General features: G+C 48.1%; 1 protein-coding gene across 8 annotated transcripts in view; it reads left to right on the top strand.

Moving 5' to 3' along the window:
* Positions 1 to 9,273: 9,273 nt before the first annotated feature.
* DTNB (dystrobrevin beta) overlaps positions 9,274 to 19,919 on the top strand; it is a 108,701-nt gene continuing 98,055 nt past the window's right edge. For 5 of the 8 annotated variants that reach the window (XM_053383865.1, XM_053383869.1, XM_053383868.1 and 2 more), the window contains exon 1: positions 9,274 to 9,380. The gene's annotated coding sequence lies outside the window, so the exon portion shown is untranslated. Of the gene's footprint in view, positions 9,395 to 11,535; positions 11,583 to 19,919 lie in introns of those variants that run through there. The other 3 variants (XM_053383871.1, XM_053383866.1, XM_053383867.1) reach the window with 3 other exon arrangements.

The following is a 19,919-nucleotide window of genomic DNA, read 5'->3' on the forward strand; positions in this document are numbered from 1 at the left end:
TACATTTTATTGTAAACAAATGGATATTAAAATCTTGGAACTGGTTTGATGGTTGCCTCCGACTTCTGGGAAGCAAATTGCGAATCCTGAAGAGGAAGAAGCTTTGCTTTGTGTTCTCTTTCCCCATTTCCCCTTTCGTTCCTGGGACGGTAGGCGGTGGGTGTTTAGAGCATCCTTGAAGTTCACAACGACCCTTTTGGGGAGGATAATCGGAGGAAGAGTGGCGTCCCCAAAGGCCCACCAGAGTTGGGAATTCCTGTGTCAAGGCCAACATCTCGGCAGCAGCAGTTTGCACCACACAGAGCGTGTTTCTGTTGCGATGCTCCCAAGGGAACAGGGGCAATTGGCAGACCCCCAGCTGGCTCCAGCCCACCGGCCCGTTGCCAGTCAAACTCCAGTCCTCGGTTCTGCATCAAAACTGCAACTTAGAGCTTCAGAAGCCTTTCAGAAGCTGAGCACGCAAGCCAGCAGAGATCACAAACTCTTTGCGAAGGAAGGGTGCACAGACACATGTAAAGCATATTTACAAGCAGTTTATTCAGCGTAGATCAGGACAAAGAAAACACGTCTGCTCTCCTTCATGTCCAAGAGCTAGAAGCAGCATAAGGCAAAAGCTAGGCACAAACGGAAGTTCCCAGCAAGCTGTGCTGGAATGTAAACAGACATACAACAGCTCCAACCATCTGTTTAGGTGGAACGGAACATCAGTATCCTAACAGTTTCTAGATGCTCTCTACATGGAGGAGGGAGGGAGGGACTGGTGGTGAACAGTGTGGCAGAATCTAGTGATCTAGTTCTTGGTGAGGCATTGGAGAGAAGTTTGAATGGGACAGCAGGTTTTGAAAAAGCAGGCAGGTTTGCTGGCGTAGGCAGAGGAGTTTCCCAAACTTTGGTCTCCAGCCGCGGTTGGACTACAACTCCCATCATCCTTGACCTTGGTCCTGCTAGCTAGGGATGATGGGTGTTGTAGTACAATAACAGCTGGAGACCCAAGTTTGGGAAGCACTGCTCTAGAGGCAAAGAAGTAGAGAACCTGTTGCGGGAGAGGGGTGTCATAACGACTAGAAGCCTGAAGTGGAGCATGATGGAGCCAATTTGGAGATTTAACTTGAGAGCAGGGATGGAGAGTGGTTTGGGAGCTGCTTCAGCCGGCTCTCCTGAGCTAAAATACAGTGGTTTCCCAATCACCTTGAAGTTCCACCCACCTCTCCTAATTCCAAGGCCTCCAGCCCTTGCAGTCAAGGAAGGCTCCCAGGTGGGAGAACATTTTTGCCTGCCCTCCGAAAGCGTGTCGAGCAAAAACTGCTGGTATCGCACAGAGGCAGTGGCTCTTGGGGGGCGGGTTGCAAGAACATGCTTGGGACATTGACCCCCACCCACCTTGATCTTTCCTGTGACCCAAATCAAAGTTCCTGTTGTGGAGGTGGTCTTGGAACACATTTGGATACGTTCTGAGAGCCCAGTCTCATCAATGCCGCTGCCCGGAAGTTGTCCTGAAACAATAATTTCTTCCCAGGCTTGGCAGTACTCCGAAAAGCCTCTTCACCGCACAAGCAATTTAGGGCAGCTTCAAATTACAACGGCTGCCTTGTGTCACAAATGGCCATGAGTAGGCCATCCATCTGCCTCCGAAGTGCACATTGTGTGTATGTTCACATGGAAACGTATTGAGGGCCGGATCGTGCTCAGCGAGGCAAATGGATCTGGCGCATGGGGCACAATCCAAGGATTTCCCTTGTGCAAACCCCACTGAATGGGGGGCGGCGGCTGCGCAAAGGCTTTTGTGGGGCTCTGTTTCTTTCAAAACTCCCTGTTCCTTTTAGGTTGTATGGGGAAGGAGCCACTTGGGCGCAGACCCCAGAATGTATTGGTTGGAAATGTGCCAAGCACATCTGGGGGTAAAGGCACATCTTGCAATCAACGCTGTGTGTTTCTCCACCCCACTTAGATGGAACCAAGTTTTACATGGCGTTGCCGCAGTGAAATTTAAAATTGCACAGAGCAGACGTATTACAATGCACGGATTTTGTGTTGTGGGGTGGGTGGCCTTTTTGAACAACCCCTGGGCTGAATGTTCCCCTTTGTTGCATTTTCAAATTGCTTTGTTGGGGCAGAAGCTTTGCAGGAATTGCTGCAGGAGCCCTTTGCCAAGATATTTCTGGGCTTCTATGTTGGAAGGTGCCTTGCTGGAAAGGAAATCCCTGCAGCAGCTCTGGAGTAATAAAGAGCAGGGCAGGGATCTGGTGAGGATCAATACTATCGGCCAAACGACAAATAAAAAAGGCTGAAAACTTAATCATTACAGTGCAATCATGTGGCAGCAATTCACGCTTTGAGAGAGAACAGTACAAGTGTAAAAGCTCCAGTATTAAAAGTGTAAAACCCAGACATGTCCTCTTTCGGGGGGACAACATGCCCATCTGGACAGATTTTTACATTTTAAAGGAAATATCTGGGGTTTTGCCTTGGGAGCAGCAGCGGCTCTGCAAGCCGTGGCTGCTGCCAGCCTGAATAGGGTGCAGTGGCCCTGTGTGCCTCTTCCCCCAGCTCGGACTGCCCTCTTGTTTGCTCTTCAAGATACGGGAACCCTAGTAAAACCAGCGGGTCACACATGAAGACGCAGCCTCTGGATTTCTAGAAAAGGCCACTGGCAAAATATTTATTTCAACCATTTATGTCCCACTTAACACTTTCCTAAGTGGTTGCAGAACATAAAATCAGTTAAAAGGAACCATGAACCAGGAAAAAAATAGGAAAAGATCTGGGTTGGGGGGCTCAGCCTTGTTTCTTTCCTTTTCATCTGTTCCCTCAGGTCACCATTATCCTCCCCTCTTTTAACCTCAGTAGTTCCCTCCTTCCTTATCATGCTGCCGACATTCAGCTTCGTGTTTCCTCTCTGTCCCCTTCTTCAGCTATTAATAAATTACCGTTTCATCTTTGGACAAAATCTCTGGAACACAGAACTTGTGGTCTGGCCTCATTATCAGTTTGTTTCCTCCTTTCCCTTCAATTTTAGGTTTGGCTGTCATTGTCTCTTGTGGTTATTTTGGATTCCACTTTGTCTCATCTCCCTTTTGTTCACGACACAGTGAAATTCTGCCATTATTATTTTGAAGCTTCTTTCAGCTCTTTCTCCCAATAATTCCACAAGCAGACACACTGGTCTTATTTGGTCCTGCCATGCACATCTTTTTTGCGAATTCTCATCTCCATTTCTTCTCTCCATTTGCAGACCTGCTGCTGGTCTTGCTCTTTTCTGTGGTCCATGTTTCATCCCTTTTGGGCTTGATTTCCTTGGTCGCCTCCTCTGCTTCTCTATGCTGTAGTCTTCTCTCTGTTCCCACATCAGCCCCAGGCCCAGATCCTTCTGCCCCTGCAGTTCCCAGCCCTCCTCACCTCCCAACCGTGTTGTTTAGTCGTGTCTGCCTCTTCGTGACCCCCTGGACCAGAGCACGCCAGGCCCTCCTGTCTTCCACTGCCTCCCACAGTTTGGTCAGACTCATGTTTGTAGCTTCGAGAACCCTGTCCCACCATCTCGTCCTCTGTCATCCCCTTCTCCTTGTGCCCTCCATCTTTCCCAGCATCAGGGTCTTTTCCAGGGAGTCTTCTCTTCTCATGAGGTGGCCAAAGAACTGGAGCCTTAGCTTCAGGATCTGTCCTTCCAGTGAGCACTCGGGGCTGATTTCCTTCAGAATGGAGAGGTTTGATCTTCTTGCAGTCCATGGGACTCTCAAGAGTCTCCTCCAGCACCAGAATTCAAAAGCATCCATTCTCCGGCGATCAGCCTTCTTTATGGTCCAGCTCTCACTTCCATACATCACTACTGGGAAAACCAGAGCTTTTACTATACGGACCTTTGTCAGCAAGGTGATGTCTCTGCTTTTTAAGATGCTGTCTAGGTTTGTCATTGCTTTTCTCCCAAGAAGCAGGCGTCTTTTAATTTCGTGACTGCTGTCACCATCTGCAGTGATCAAGGAGCCCAAGAAAGTAAAATCTCTCACTGCCTCCATTTCTTCCCCTTCTATTTGCCAGGAGGTGATGGGACCAGTGGCCACGATCTTCGTTTTTTTGATGTTGACTTCAGACCATACTTTGCGCTCTCCTCTTTCATCCTCATTTCACCCAGCCTACAAAGGGCCAAAGGACATACCTCCCGCCCCTTTCCCCTTTTGCCATGTTGCGGCAGACCCTCTCTCTCTCTCTCTCTCTCTCTCTCTCTCTCTCTCTCTCTCTCTCTCATTGTGAGCTTGCAGTCTGCAGAGAGCTTGTAACCGCTCCTTTTTTATAAAAAAATGAAAAGCAGTATATAAATATTTTTAATATCCATTTTGGAAAAAGCTATATAAATCTTTTTGCCTGTATGATAAAGAGTTTTGGAAAAGCATGTTACTAATTATTGAGGCTCAAAGTAGGAGCAGGGAGAATAATCATAGAATCATAGAGTTGGAAGAGACCACAAGGGCCATCGAGTCCAACCCCCTGCCAAGCAGGAAACACCATCAGATCACTCCTGACATATGGTTGTCAAGCCTCTGCTTAAAGACCTCCAAAGGAGGAGACTCCACCACACTCCTTGGCAGCAAACTCCATTGTCGAACAGCTCTTACTGTCAGGAAGTTCTTCCTAATGTTTAGGTGGAATCTTCTTTCTTGTAGTTTGGATCCATTGCTCCGTGTCCGCTTCTCTGGAGCAGCAGAAAACAACCTTTCTCCCTCCTCTATGTGACATCCTTTTATATATTGGAACATGGCTATCATATCACCCCTTAACCTCCTCTTCTCCAGGCTAAACATGCCCAGCTCCCTTAGCCGTTCCTCATAAGGCATCGTTTCCAGGCCTTTGACCATTTTGGTTGCCCTCCTCTGGACACGTTCCAGTTTGTCAGTGTCCTTCTTGAACGGTGGTGCCCAGAACTGGACACAGTACTCCAGGTGAGGTCTGACCAGAGCAGAATACAGTGGCACGATTGCTTATCAGATTATTGGAAGGAACAAGATACAGGCGAGCATCTCTCCTAATGAATGAATAAAGCAAATGTCAGGAATGCCAGCTGTGCTCTTGAAGGTCTGTCTGGGGCCACCATGCTGGGTCTGTTGACCTTGGTGACACTCCCACCTGCCCCATTGAGCCAAGTGCAATCAAAAGAGGGAGATTCAAGGGCCAGCTGTGCCCTGAGAGCATCTTCCTGCACGTTGTTGATCCTTGCCCAGCTTTGATGGGCCAAATTGCCCAGAGCAATTCCTGCAGGCTGCTGGTCTGCTGCCTTCTCACCCCGTTGACCCTGGCTAGAACTCCCAAGCGGATTCTCTTTCGCCCACTCATTAAGCTCCGGCAGTGGATCAGCACCCCGGCCTCCTTCATGGCTCTTCCTCACATGCTTTGAAAGTCTTCACCGTCGCTTTTCCTTCCTCCTGCTTGGTTTTTCGGCACATCCCTCCCTTCTCCAATTTGTCATTTGTGAAGGCATCAAATGTGGCCACAGCAAGTGGGCCTGAAGCCCAAAGGCTGCCCGTCCTCAGCTATCACTTTCAGAAATGCACCGTCCTTTCCGATCTCTGTTCTCCCCACCATTATTCACCAAGACAAGGACTCCCATCCAGCACTTCGCTTTAATATTTCATTAGGTTTTTGAAACGTCAGAACTTCCCAAGAAGAATGCATGCCTTCAAGGTATAAAACATATTGTCTCCACTCTTCATAAAGTTACAAAAACGAAATGGCAAGATTTATAGAGGACAAGAGTAACCGGAGTCCAACGTACCATTGCAAGGGGATGTCGAAATATTGCAACGAAACTTTACAGAAGTGTCTGTTACTTTCAGCTCCACTTCCCCTTGCAGCCTCTCTCCCCTCTTGGGTCAATCTCGCCCAGATCATTATTTTTTCATGCAAGACCCGGGAGTCTCACCAGGGGCAACATCAGCATTGTTCAGCGTATTTCTGCATGACCTAGAAAGCTGAAAGAGTCCAAGGCATTGCTGCATTCCTGGAAGAATCTGCACCAGCAGAAAACCCCTGGGCTCCTCCAGCTCCTCAGGTAGGCAAGAGAATCAGGCAATATTAGCCATTGGGAGGAAGTGGGCTGCCCCCCACCCCAGGGAGAAATTTCAGACAAACCAGCGCATATCTCCCCTCCCCACCCCCCTTTCTGGGAGTCTATACTCTGGAGCTGGGGTAGGCAAACTAAGGCCCGGGGGCCAGATCTGACCCAATCGCCTTCTCAATCCGGCCCACGGACGGACAAAGGGGCAGAGGAATTCATTCTTACTTTCCCCCCAAAAAATATAGTCCAGCCCACCACAGTGGACGGGGCCACTGCTGACCCCCCTTTTAGGCCATGGGTAGGCAAACTAAGGTCCGGGGGCCGGATCCAGCCCAATCACCTTCTCAGCCCATGGACAGTCCAGGAATCTGTGTTTTTACATGAGTAGAATGTGTGCTTTTATCTAAAATGCATCTCTGGGTTATTTGTGGGGCCTGTCTGGTGTTTTTACATGAATAGAATGTGTGCTTTTATTTAAAATAATAATAATAATAATAATAATAATAAAAATAAATAAATAAATAAATAAATAAATAAAATAAAATAAAATAAAATAAAATAAAATAAAATAAAATAAAATAAAATAAAATAAAAATACCCCACCTGTCTGGCTGGGCTTCCCCAGCCACTCTGGGCGGCTTCCAACAAAATATTAAAATACTGTAATGAATCAAACATTAAAAGCTTCCCAAAACAGGGCTGCCTTCTCTGGGTTATTTGTGGGGCATAGGAATTCGTTCATTTCCCCCCCCCCCAAAAAAAATAATAGTCCAGCCACCCACAAGGTCTGAGGGACGGTGGACCGGCCCCCGGCTGAAAAAGTTTGCTGACCCCTGCTCTGGAGTGTCCTCTAGGAAATAGTTCATTGAGCCCCGCAGTGCTTTAAAGAACAAAAACTGAGGCTTCCGGGTTCAGGTCTCCACTTGGCCATGCAAGAGCCTGCAGGGTTGTTGTGCGGACGAAATGAGGGGGCAAACCATGCACACACCCCTGAGCTCCCTGGAGAGAAGGGGAGGTGGAAATTAAATTGATTAATTAAATTATGAGGGTTTCAATGGCTGGTATAATGGGAATGCTGTCGAGTCCAGTTGCTTGCTCCTGGCACTGCAGTCGTGTGCCAGGGATGCCCACATGGCAGTGTAATAAACGAAAATCTGCCCGTATTTCCTTATGGGGAACACTAGAGCCCTTTTAGAGTCCCTTGCAGGTTCTCCATTGGTCAGAGAAAATAGCAGAGGCCAAGCAGAGAATATGGAGAAGCAAAGCAGCTAGGAAGCCTGATCTTTATTGAACTCTGGCAACAGGGTGCTCCCCTCACACGCAGGAAAGGAGGAGGACCCAGAGCCCAGGTGTGTCTGCTCTTATATAGACATTTTTAATTGCCCGCCCTGGAGCGCAAGACCACCCCCCAGATACATCATACCTACATCACAGAAAGGGCGGTCTACAACAGAAATCTGAGTGCCTTGTTTACCTCCTGTCTGGCAGGTTACATGTTAATGCTTACTTGATTGGATTGCCTGGGGAGCCTGGCCAGTCTTGGTACCTTTATGAACCTTTATTATATCCATAAGACCTTAATTTATTTCAGCAGAGTTGATCTGCTAATGCCCCAGACACCTTGGGGAGGTCTGCAAGCTGGGAATCAAAGGCGATGCTTTGTTGGCTCGGAATGGATGCTGAGGTCCAGCTCTGAGGGCCCTCTGGTGGTTCCCTCACTACAAGAAGCCAAGTTACAGGGCCTTCTCGGTGGTGGCGCCCGCCCTGTGGAACGCCCTCCCACCAGATGTCAAAGAGATAAACAACTATCTGACATTTAGAAGACATCTGAAGGCAGCCCTGTTCAGGGAAGCTTTTAATATTTAATAGATGATTGTATTTTAATATTTTGTTGGAAGCCGCCCAGAGTAGCTGGGGAAACCCAGCCAGATGGGCGGGGTATAAATAATAAATTTATAAACCACTGGTCCCATCACCTCCTGGCAAATAGAAGGAGAAGAAATGGAGGCAGTGAGAGATTTTACTTTCTTGGGCTCCATGATCACTGCAGATGGTGACAGCAGCCACGAAATTAAGAGACGCCTGCTTCTTGGGAGGAAAGCAATGACCAACCTTGACAGCATCTTAAAAAGCAGAGACATCACCTTGCCAACAAAGGTCCGTATAGTAAAAGCTCTGGTTTTCCCAGTAGTGATGTATGGAAGTGAGAGCTGGACCATAAGGAAGGCTGATCGCCGAAGAATGGATGCTTTTGAATTATGGTGCTGGAGGAGACTCTTGAGAGTCCCATGGACTGCAAGAAGATCAAACCTATCCATTCTTAGGGAAATCAGCCCTGAGTGCTCACTGGAAGGACAGATCCTGAAGCTGAGGCTCCAAGACTTTGGCCACCTCATGAGAAGAGAAGACTCCCTGGAAAAGACCCTGATGTTGGGAAAGATGGAGGGCCCAAGGAGAAGGGGACGACAGAGGACGAGATGGTGGGACAGGGTTCTCGAAGCTACCAGCATGAGTTTGACCAAACTGCGGGAGGCAGTGGAAGACAGGAGGGCCTGGCGTGGTCTGGTCCAGGGGGTCACGAAGAGGCGGACACGAATAAACGACTAAACAACAACAACAATTATTATTATTATTATTATTATTATTATTATTATTATTATTATGGGCAGCTCAGGCTGTGCTCCATCCAGCTGTGGCAGCAGCTTTATTTAGAATGCTGGGCCTGGAAGCCCTGCTTGAGCGGCGAACTACACTTCCCAGAATTCTTGGACGGGCTCCTTTTCCCTGACCTGCTACCTTTCTGCATGCGGGGAGCTCGTCACGTGGTGCGGGGCGGGGCCTTCGGTCCTGCGGCAGAGCCCTTTGCGCATGCGCTCTGCGGGGCGGCCTGAGACGGGGAGACCGTCGCTTCCTGTCACCATGGCAACGGGGTTCGGGCGCCGGCTGCGCCTGCGCAGAAGGCCGCGCGTGAGGCGGTTGGCCGGGCATCTGCTCGCGCATGCGCCCCGGCTCGCCCTTGGGAGGTTGGGGATGAGGAGGAGGGAGCGCGGCCCTTGGGCCCTCCCCTCGCGCCCTCCGATTGGCTCCCGCCTGGCGCGGCCGGCGCCGGGGGAGGGCGTGGCTCGGCGGCCGGGTCCTCGCCTCCCCATTGGCGGCGGGCGGCCAGGGACGCCTCGCGGGTTGGTCGGCGCGGACGGCTCTCCGCGGCCCAGGCCCGGATTGGTCGGCGCGCCACCGAGGAGGCGGGAGCGCGGGTTGGTGGGCCGCCGCGTCGTGCCTCGGGCGCGAGCCTCTCGCCGCCGCTGCCTGAGGGGAAGGAGCCGAGCCGGGAGGAGAAGGGCCGGCCGAGAAGTAAGTGGGGGCGGGCGGCGGCCAGGAGCCCCTGGGCCCCAGAGACCCCCCCCGGTCTCCTCCTGAGGGGGCGCCGTCCTTGGTCGCGCCGGGGCGGGAACTGGCCTGGGGCGCCTCCTCGGCTCACAGCCCGCGCTTCTCACCGCCAGGGAGGGCGCCTCCTCTGCTGGGCCCCAGGGAACCCTTTTCTCCCCCCCCCTTGGGAGCGCCCCTAGCTAGATGGGCGGGGTATAAATAATATATTATTATTATTATTATTATTTTATTATTATTATTATTACCCTCCCCCCCCCGTGCGTCTTTCCCGCGAGGTCCGGGAGCGACAGGCCCGGCGGCTTCTGGGAGGAGAGGGAGGAGGGCAGCAGCTGAGCTGGTCTTCTGGGGGCCACTATGCCTTTCTTAGCCTCTAAGGCAGGCCCTCTAGCTGTTTGGGGACTACAACTCCCATCATCCCCAGCTAACAGGACCAGTGGTCAAGGATGATGGGAGTTGTAGTCCCCAAGCAGCTGGAGGGCCGAGTGTGCCTGCTTTAAGGGGCCACGAGGCTCCCAGGTGTGCGTGGCTTCACCACCCCAGAGGGTCCTCCCCCCGTGCGCCTCTGCTGCGGATCGCAGGTCTTTCCTGCGAGGTCCGGGAGCGGCAGGCCGGTGGGCGCTGAGCGGGTCTTCTGGGCGCCGCCATACGTTTCTTAGCCTTTAAAGCAGGCATGGGCAAACTTGGCCCTCCAGCTGTTTTGGGACTACAACTCTCACCATCCCCAGCTAACAGGACCAGTGGTCAGGGATGATGGGAGTTGTAGTCCCCAAACAGCTGGAGGGCTGAGTTTGCCTATGCCTGCTTTAAGGGGCCACGAGGCTCTCGGGTTGTTGCTGGTCCCTCCTACGGTACCCAAGCCAGGCAGATGACCCCCCCCCCAATAGTTGCGTCTTTCGTCTAAGTGGCTTTCGGGACAAAAGTGGAGGGGTGCAGGTGGCTAAGAAATGGAAGAAGATTGGGCATTATCTGTGACTCCACATAAGTGCCAGGAATGCCCTGTGGGCAAGCAAGGTCTCCAAGCCATGGAAGAGCTTGTTTCCTGAAGATGGTCCCTGTAACATAGCAGCAGCTTTGCCTGGTTTTGAGGCACTCCAGGCTGGGCTGTAAAGTTCAGGGCCCCGTTGAAGCCCAGCGTTGTACAGCATTGAGCCCGGACTGAATTCCTGGGTTCTTTACCTGGGTGAATCAGCACCAGTTGCTGAGGGACAGCACTGTGCCTGCCTGGCTAGCTTCTGCTGCCTTTGGGGAAAGGCACTGCATCCTGGGACAAAGGGTACCTTGCATGTAAATGGACAAAACGGAGCCCTGGGGCTCTTCTTTTCACTGAAAAGCAGCCCTGAACTTCTGCAATCTTGAGTGGATGTGCACTGTTGAGATAGACTCTTAAACGAACGTTGCAGTTGCCAAAACAGAATGTCTTGTTGCCATTTTGGGGTTAGATGGCTCTAAAGTCTTCTTTTTCTTGGACTGACTGTGATTGATTGCCAGCTAAACACATGGTTAGTTCAGATGACAACCATGAGCTAGGTTAACAACTGAGAACTTAAAGAAGAAAATTGACTTGATCCAGGGACAGTCCTCATATATATTGGCCTATCCCTACCTCTTTTTCTTGATGGTAACACAGACCATTCATAGCGTAAGAATATTCTTCACAGCTGTGACCAGGGCAGTGGGATAAGTGAAGACAAGCTACAGTAATTAGCTATAACATTCTTCACTGCTCCTGCTCAGGCTTGCACAGAAACAATCTCATTGTGCAGATAAAGTATAATGGATGGAATTCTATGGGATGAAGTATTAATGTGTGAGGTATTAGTGTGTATCAAGATCCAAGGATCTCCAGGCATGCACCTCTAGATGGTGGGGATTTCAGGTGCCATCCTGGCACCCAGGCGTCTTCACTTGGTCGCAAGTGGCCGGCAGCCAGGTGCAAAATGCGCCAGGCTAATTTTGAACACTGATTGTGATGCTGCATTTGTGAATTTCATGAATTGGAGGGAGTTTGGGTTGGATGACCTTTGAGACCCTGTGAGCCGTTATATGTCTATGGTGCCTTGAAGCATAAGGGACTACAGGGAGGCCAGAAGCAAGAGGGCTGAGAAAAAGGTGCAGACTAGGCAGCAGAGCAGAGGACCTTCCTTGGAAAAAGGTAGGTGGGTAACAAAGCTTGAAGAGGGGAGGCAGGAGGGTTCTCTGAAGAAACACCAGGGTCACCTGTATAAGGTAAGGGAGGGAAAGAGGCAGTTTCCTGAAAAGCAGCAATCTTAACAGTGGAATATTGGAGAGAGAAAAGGAGAAAAAAGCACTGGAGCACCCCCTCACGCAGGGCCACAGGTCCTCCATCTTCCTTGCACACTAGGGTCTCCACAGGTTGCGGGGCTCCATTCCCTTCACCCTTGAACTGAGGCCATGATGGCTGCAGCTGGTGGGAGTTGGAATCCAATAGCCTCTGGAAGGCCACAGTTTGCTCATCCCTGGCCTACAGGAAGGTGGAGCTGTGGGAAGTGGGAGGCAGCTGAGGCATGCAAGACTTGTGATTGGTGGGAGTCCAGAGAGCCAAGAGGCTCCTGCAACTCAAATCTCACTGTTGGCATCCAGGCTCTTCCTCTTGTAGTTTCTGCTGGTGCTTCCGTGTTGTGACCTAAGAGCCCATTGATAATAATATCGCTTAACTATGTGCAGGGATCAGTAAATCAGTAAATCCCTAATCCAGAATGTGGCAGCTAGACTGGGGGCGGCCGCTGAGACCATATAACACCGGTCTTGAAAGACCTACATTGGCTCCCAGCTCGTTTCCGAGCACAATTCAAAGTGTTGGTGTTGGCCTTTAAAGCCCTAAACGGCCTTGGCCCAGTAGACCTGAAGGAGCGTCTCCACCCCCATCGTTCTGCCCAGACGCTGAGGTCCAGCTCCGAGGGCCTTCTGGCGGTTCCCTCATTGCGAGAAGCAAAGCTACAGGGAACCAGGCAGAGGGCCTTCTTGGTGGTGGCACCCGCCCTGTGGAACGCCCTTCCAGCAGATGTCAAAACGATAAACAACAACTGTATTTTTTGCACCATAACACTCACTTTTTTCCTCCTAGAAAGTAAGGGGAAATGTCTGTGCGTGTTATGGAGGGAATGCCTACGGGTGGCGGGGGGATCTGCTGCAGTCGTGAGCAGAGGATCCATGGTTCCCCTTCCTTCCCTCCTCCGTGGCTCGCTTTGAAACAGCAAAGCGGGAGAAGAGCCGCTGAGTGGGGAGGAGAGAGGGACAGAGAGCCTGCTTCTTTAAAGGAGCAAAGCGGGAGAGGAGAGGAGCCGCTTACACAAGTGTAAGCGGCTCCTGCCCGGTTGGTTCCTTTAAAGCAAGCAGGCTCTCTGTCCCTCTTTCCTCCCCACTCAGCTTGCTACATAGCAGCAAAGTTTTTCAGCTCGCTAAGCCGGGGATGAGCGGGGCGGAGGGAGAAAAGCAGAGCCTGCTTGCTTTAAAGGAGCAAAGCGGGAGAGGAGAGGAGCCTTCTCCCCTTATACCCCTCTTCTTCATTATTAGGAGCATCCTTCTCCACCCACCCCACGCATGTTCCTTCTCCCCTTAAACCCCTCTTCTGCATTATTAGCAGCATCCTTCTCCACACACCCCACGCATGCTCCTTGTCCCTTGAGTGCTTTTCCTTCCCTCCCCACTTAAAATGTGGTTACAAAGCACGGGTCCACATGGATCCTCAGGATTTTTGCACTGGGTCACCCCAAATTCACCATCAGATCACATAGCATGTCCATGGCTACAGCTTGCACCAAAAAATCACGCACCCACTGTTGCCTGGGGCCGCAGTGGTGCAAAAACGAGCTTACAAAGCATAGATCCACATGGATCCTCAGGATTTTTGCACTGGGCTACTCCAAACTCACTATCAGATCACATGTCTGTGGCCACAGCATGAACCACAAAAATCATACATCCACTGTTTCGTTTAGAATATTTTTTTTCTTGTTTTCCTCCTCTAAAAACTATGTGCGTGTTATGGTCTGGTGCGTGTTATAGAGCGAAAAATACGGTACCTGACATTCTGAAGACATCTTAAGGCAGCCCTGTTCAGGGAAGTTTTTAACATGTGATATTTTACTGTAGTTTTGGTTTCTATGGAAACCGCCCAGAATGGCTGGGGAGGCCCAGCCAGATGGGCGGGGTATAAATAATAATTTATTATTATTATTATTATTATTATTATTATTATTATTATTATTATTAATCCACCTGCAGCAGAGGGGGTCCCTTCCTCCTCCAGCAAGCCCACACTGCCCTGTTCCCCATCCATGTGCTGATCATGCTCCAGCCACATTCAATGCCTCCCTCCCGGCTGCTGCTTGAGTTAGTTCCCACAGCCCTTCTCCAGATGCAGCTTAAGACAAGGCAGATGAACTTCCGTCCTATTCCTGAGCTGGTTGTCTTGAATGATGGAGGATGGACGTTGCTGCATCTGAGCCTAGAATATGTGTGTAAGTGGGTTTCTGTGATTTCACATGGATGACTCGCCTGAGCGTTCTAAGGTGATCTGGTCAGATTGTGTAACTCTTCTGAGATGTGGATTTCCAGTACTGCAAGTGGTATAAATTGACCTTGCTGCTTTGTGCAAATGGTTCACCACAGGCAGCAGTGATGTGGAAGGAATTTCTTTTCCATTGCTTTGTTTTCTGTGGAAAACTGTTCATTTAATCAGTTCATTAGGAGCAATGGTATTTGGCAAGTGTGGCGGTTTCAAAGTAAAATAAACATGTTAAACCAGATCATGCTCGGGGCACCAAAAAATTACCCTAATTGGCACAGAGAAACTCTCCAGTTAATTTTTTCCTGAAATCCCACATCTCCGGGAAGGAGGAAGCCCAAATGCCATGTGGACTCAATGTCCACAATTTGCCCAGAAGGCAGGACTTTCACTCAACATGATGCAATGGCCAAGCCTCCGTGTGTTTGCCTGGCCTTTCTGCTAAATAATAAATAGGCTTTTTCAAGAGAGCAAGTTCAATTGACCATGTAGAAAAGCAACAGCATCTGTTCCATCCTGATTATTATTGTTGTTGTTATTTATTAATGTTGTAAGTAAGTGTTCATAGGATGGCATAGCAGCCCTTGTAATTGTTTTTTAATTGGTTACACATGTTTTTGCTTTAACGTCTAAAGCTTTTCCTTAGTCCAGTTCTGTTGTTTCCTTCTTTTATTTTGTCTTCCCCTATTTTCACAAACAGTTGGACTATAATTTCAAAATATACATATACATATTCAAAATAAGTATGTAAAAGGGGACTAAATATTTTGTTTAATGCACCATAGAAACCCATTTTGAATTGAAAGCTACCGGGAGTTTTTTTGAATCCCAACAATCTCATTGTAAAAATAAAAGACCAACCTACAGCTCACAAGGTCTACATACTTTCCCATGCAGTGTTTACAGGTACCTTTCATTGAATTCATAATACCCTGACAATGGAGCATATTTTGTTTGTGTGGCATTTTGATTGGGGAGTCTGACATTATGACTGTTGTACTTGACACTATTAATAGTCTTGCTGCTGAATTGCATAAAAAGAAATCCGAATTGGCCCCAAGTGCTTTTAAAAAAGGCACCAAGCCAGGTTTATCTGCATGATTAGTTGATCTCTCCACCTCCCTCAGTGCAAGGAAATGTGTGGGGAGATCTGCTTTTTTTAAAGGACAGGTAGTATTTGGAGTTTGAAATTTATTCCATATTTCAGTGTTGCTGCCTTTGAGTGTAAATGTTAGTGGACTGAGTTCTGTTTCATTGATTATAATTGTAACATTCTCTTTCGAAATGTTTGAGATATATATATATATATTTGGGTTACCTTTGCTGTGTTAAATGTGCATTCTGCACTTGACCTCCTTTGTAATGTTTTATTTTGAAATCTTTGAGATTATGTTTTAGTTTTCTGTTAGTTGTGTTGTCTATATTTGCCTTTTTGTGTAATATTTTATTCTGGGTTGTTTGATGTTTTAATGTAAGTTGTAAACGGCTTTGAGATTAAGTTTCTTTAAAATATAAAGCAATGTGGAGATGAAATGAATAATAGTAATTGTACACTGCCTTGTGTTGGCGTATGGAGAAGGACAGCAATATAAAATAAATAAAAAGAAATAGGTTGGCTTCTTCAGCTCTGTCCAAAGTGAAGTTCATAATGTGTTTACCAAGTTAGTAGCTCTGCAGGTCAATTGTAGGCATTAAAATGCTGCTTTGACCGGCTGAGCTGCACTTGCTCCGCTCTGGCCATAGGGCTCACTCTTCAGGGTCTGAAGAACTGCTTGAAGCTTTCATGTATACAACTTGGGAGAATGGCTTCAGGAAGGGCAAAGGACTGACATTTAGATGTTTGAAATGTCTTTGGCAAAGCCATACTCAAGTGTAATGGGCAGCATTGTCTTGGCTATACACTGGCATGGATTGTGAAAGAGTGGGACTGAATAGTGCATTTCATCATGCTGAAAGGTTAAGGGTACGTCATCCTAAGGCTGTGTGCCTCCTAGAATTAGCTTAATGGCAGCAACTCATAGGGGGAAGGTTTAAGCTCTTGTGTGATGTTGAGGCAATCTTTGATCACGTTTAAGGCCCTGCATCAAACTGGAAAAAACATCTTGAACTTCTTAGGAGCCAGTCTCAGAGATTGGTGTCTTGGTACTAAGGCAGTTTCTTCTAGCCTTAAGTCTTGTATTGCTGGTTCTGTCTCCCAAAGAACACACTTGAGAAGGAAAAGAATATGGAAGCAGTGGTCATATGAAGCTGTGAGCAAACTGCTGTGAAATGCTAGATTATAAAGGTTAGAGTAGGTTTAATGCAGATTCCATAAGTATATAAAACAACGTACAGAAAATGGAATAGGAACTTGCCACTTACGTTCTTCCAGTCGCCAGAAGCTGAAGCTACTGTGGGCAGCTGGCCTCTGCAGTTTGCTGCGTCAGGATGGTGGCCACATTCTCACTCTGTGGTAGCCACACATTGTGGCTAACTACTCTCCCAAGCCTTCTGAGACCACTCCCCAGACCTCGCATAAGAACATAAGAAGAGCCCCTTTTGATCAGACCAGATGGGATGGTCAGTGTTTAGAATCACTTGAGGAAGGAGAGACTGTATGTCAGGTTCTGTTGATGAACACTGCACACTTCCTGAGCCTTCTGATATTTGGGAAGCTAAGGAGACAAGGTGGAGAAGGAGTTTTTTAAAAATTAATTTTATCTGTAAAACTTATTTTCTGTGTTATAACCAGAGAGAAGCACTCAAAATGGCTCACAAGACCAAAACAACCCAATAAGCACAGTCTAAAATGCCTGAATGATACCAGATGCCAGGGTTGCTCCTCAAGGGCCCTCCTGACAGGCTCTTTTTCGGGGAGATGGAGCTCTGTAGCTCCCTATCCTCATCCTCGCTGCCCTTGCAGCTTGAATGTCTTGATGCAAAGGCTGGGCAGAGAGAGGGAGGGAGGAAAGTGGTTGTGTGCTAGGGAAGGGTGTGTGGAGAGTTATGGGTTGGTAGAGTTCACACACAAATTGAAAACAAGCAGCCAGATCTTCTGGTTTGTGCTGCTTTTTTCCATGGGCCCAGGAATTGGGGGGGGGTACCCAGAGGATTTGGCGCTCTCTGTTTGCGGCTGCTTCCATCTGTTCTGCTGCAGAACTGGGGTGAGATAAACAGAGTTTTCCTTTCAGAGCTAATGTTCTCTCAGCATACAGCTCTGTTATTCATAAACAGCAACTGCCTGCATTGCTACGTGGGGGTTTTCTTTTACTGAAGAGGGGAGAGGAGGAGGAGAAAAGCTGTTGCTGAAAATGCAATGGCGACACGGTCTTGCATTAGAAGAAGGCAGGTGCAGTTTGTCAAGTGCTGTTGTGCAGCCTCCATTAATTTCAATGGAGGCTGTGCAGTGGAAGCAGCAGCTGTGCTGTAGGGAGCATATTGTGCATGGTGCCTGCAAAACCAGAAAAGCTTCCAGTCAGCTTATTTAAAAGTTTGCTTTTGACCAGGCTTGAACCGCGACATGTGATCTCTTCTTCTTCATCCCCCACTTAAATTTTAAAAAGTCATTTCCAGTATTGCATTGTAATAAGTTTCAGAGCTGGAGGCAATTCAGATCAATTTTTTAAAAAAGAAAATATGACCCTTTTCCTCTTGTTGACTTGTGCTTTGGGGTTGTTCCCTGGTCCTTCCCAACAAACTTGGTTTAAGTGGATCTGTGCTGTCCACAGTCCTACTTCTCAATAGCAGCCCATGCTTTCCGCCTGCAGAACATGCATGCCATGTCATTGATCCTGCTGTTTCGCTCTACCTGCGGCTTATTCTGCAGTCGCTTCTCGCCTTGATTCTGCTGTCTTCTGCCTTGATCCCTCCTGCATTAAAACCACCTCGTTGCTTTCCTTGAGAATGACCATCTCCTGAAAAGAAAAGTTGTCCTGGCCTGCCATTTAAGGGAATCAAAAGCCTTTCTTTTCTTCTTTTTTTGCAAACTGCAAGGAAAGGCCAAACAGGCTAAGTCAAACGATTGCTGTGGGCAAAACTTGCCAGATTGAAATGAATATTGCTCTTAGGAAAAGGAAGTGTTGTGCTCCAAAAGGCAGTTGCGACTTGATCAGCTTTTTGTTGTCCCATATTTACTCAAATGTCACTTGTTTTGGCCAAATTACATCACCAAAATTAGGGTGCGCATTAGATTTGATGGTGCATTTACATTCGCCAGCAAACTTTATTGGTTTCAAGGTTTTGAAAATTTAGGTGCGCAGTAGATTCACATGACTACAGTAAATCTTCATTAGGCTGTATGAGGAATTACTGGACTAGTCTCTTACCCAGGAGAGAGTGAAGTCTTTGGCGTAATAACAGATTTGGGGTGGGGAACTTGTAACTGTTGGATTTCCTGCATCTTCTTTTGGAGTTCAACAGAATGCATGGCCTCAGGTAGAGAATATAATCTCACTCAGGTGTTATTTTGCCCTGTGGAACGCCCTCCCTTACAGGGAACCAGGCAGAGGGCCTTCTCGGTAGTGGCACCTGCCCTGTGGAACGCCCTCCCAGCAGATGTCAAGGCAATAAACAACTATTTTACTTTTAAAATAAAACTGAAGGCGCCCCTGTTTAGGGAAGTTTTTAAATGTCTTATGCTGTATTGTTTTTCATATTCAGTTGGAAGCCGTCCAGAGTGGCGGGGTATAAATAATAAATTATTATTATTATTATTATTATTATTATTATTATTATTATTATTATTGCCATAGAAGTTCATGCCACTGACCAAAATGACAGAAAGGCCTCCTTGGCATGAGAGAGGCAAGTTTAGGATAGCAATATTAGAGAGTCTTGGACCCAGCTAGGACAAGTACTGGTAACTCTCCATTGTCAAGAAGATACATTGGAGTTAGGATAGCCACTTTCTAGATATGTTGGGCTTCAGTCCCCGTTAGTCCCACTCTGCATGGCCAGCGGTCAGGGATGCTGGGAGTTGTAGTCCAAAGCATCTAGTGGTTGCCTTGTTGGATACCCTGGATTAGAGGATTGTGTGGCCTTATTTGAAATCTCAGTTCCATAATGAGAGAATCTCTCTTGCTAAGCACACCCACGTTGATCCCTTTGGTTCAGACTTGGCTGTCTCTGGAAGAGTTGGTAGCTGCCCATGTGAATTCTGTTGTGCTGAAAGAGTAAGCCATGATAGTTTCCCATGCAGCTCTATGGCACGCTTGTTGCAGAACTGAAACAATGCCATTGCCTGAAAAGAAATGAAAAGCAGCGAAGGTGGGATGCCTTGCCCCCAGCTCTGTATATGAAAACGTGGCACAAGTGTTCTTAGTTTGTTTTTGTTCTTGTTTTATTATATATGTTGTGTTCTCATTCTGCATTTTTATGCTGTGAATTGCCCCATGATTCTGGGATGGAGGGTGGTGTGCAGATTTAATAAAAATGAAAACAAAGATAGGTACGTAAGAATGTATGCAATTCATGTGGCTGCCCTCTTCCGCGTGGGGGACGGGCAGCATGGGGGGTGGCAAAAGCTGTGGGGAGATAGTGAGGATTGGGGTGAGTTGTAACGGGTGGGGAGTTGGCAAGGGGGAGTGGCTGGCTTGCCTAGTGGAGCAAGCAGGGGCAGAGTCCCTGTTGCTCTACCTTTTGTTCGTGTGTTTGTTCAGGGAAGGTCTCCAGAGCAACAGCATATGCAGATGTAACCTAAAAGTAGAATCTCACGTTCTGTCCGCAGTGAATTGTAATTGGACTAGGAGAGGTTTGCCCTTGTGGGAAGAAAATTATACCGTAGTAGTTTTGCAAAACTGAGTCGTAGTGGTGTCAGCTGATGTGCTGCTCACATCCTACAGGTTGTGTAGGAGAATAGATGGCAGTTGTGTACTCGGAGCAGGGGTTACACTATAGAATTTATCTCTTAAAGAGTTTGGTCGTGCTGTAGCTAAATGTTCTGTAAGCTCAGAAGGTGTAATTAAGATTCCACAGCCTACACAA

This window comes from Podarcis raffonei, chromosome 3, assembly GCF_027172205.1.
Source record: "Podarcis raffonei isolate rPodRaf1 chromosome 3, rPodRaf1.pri, whole genome shotgun sequence".
In the NCBI taxonomy this organism is placed as follows: domain Eukaryota; kingdom Metazoa; phylum Chordata; class Lepidosauria; order Squamata; family Lacertidae; genus Podarcis; species Podarcis raffonei.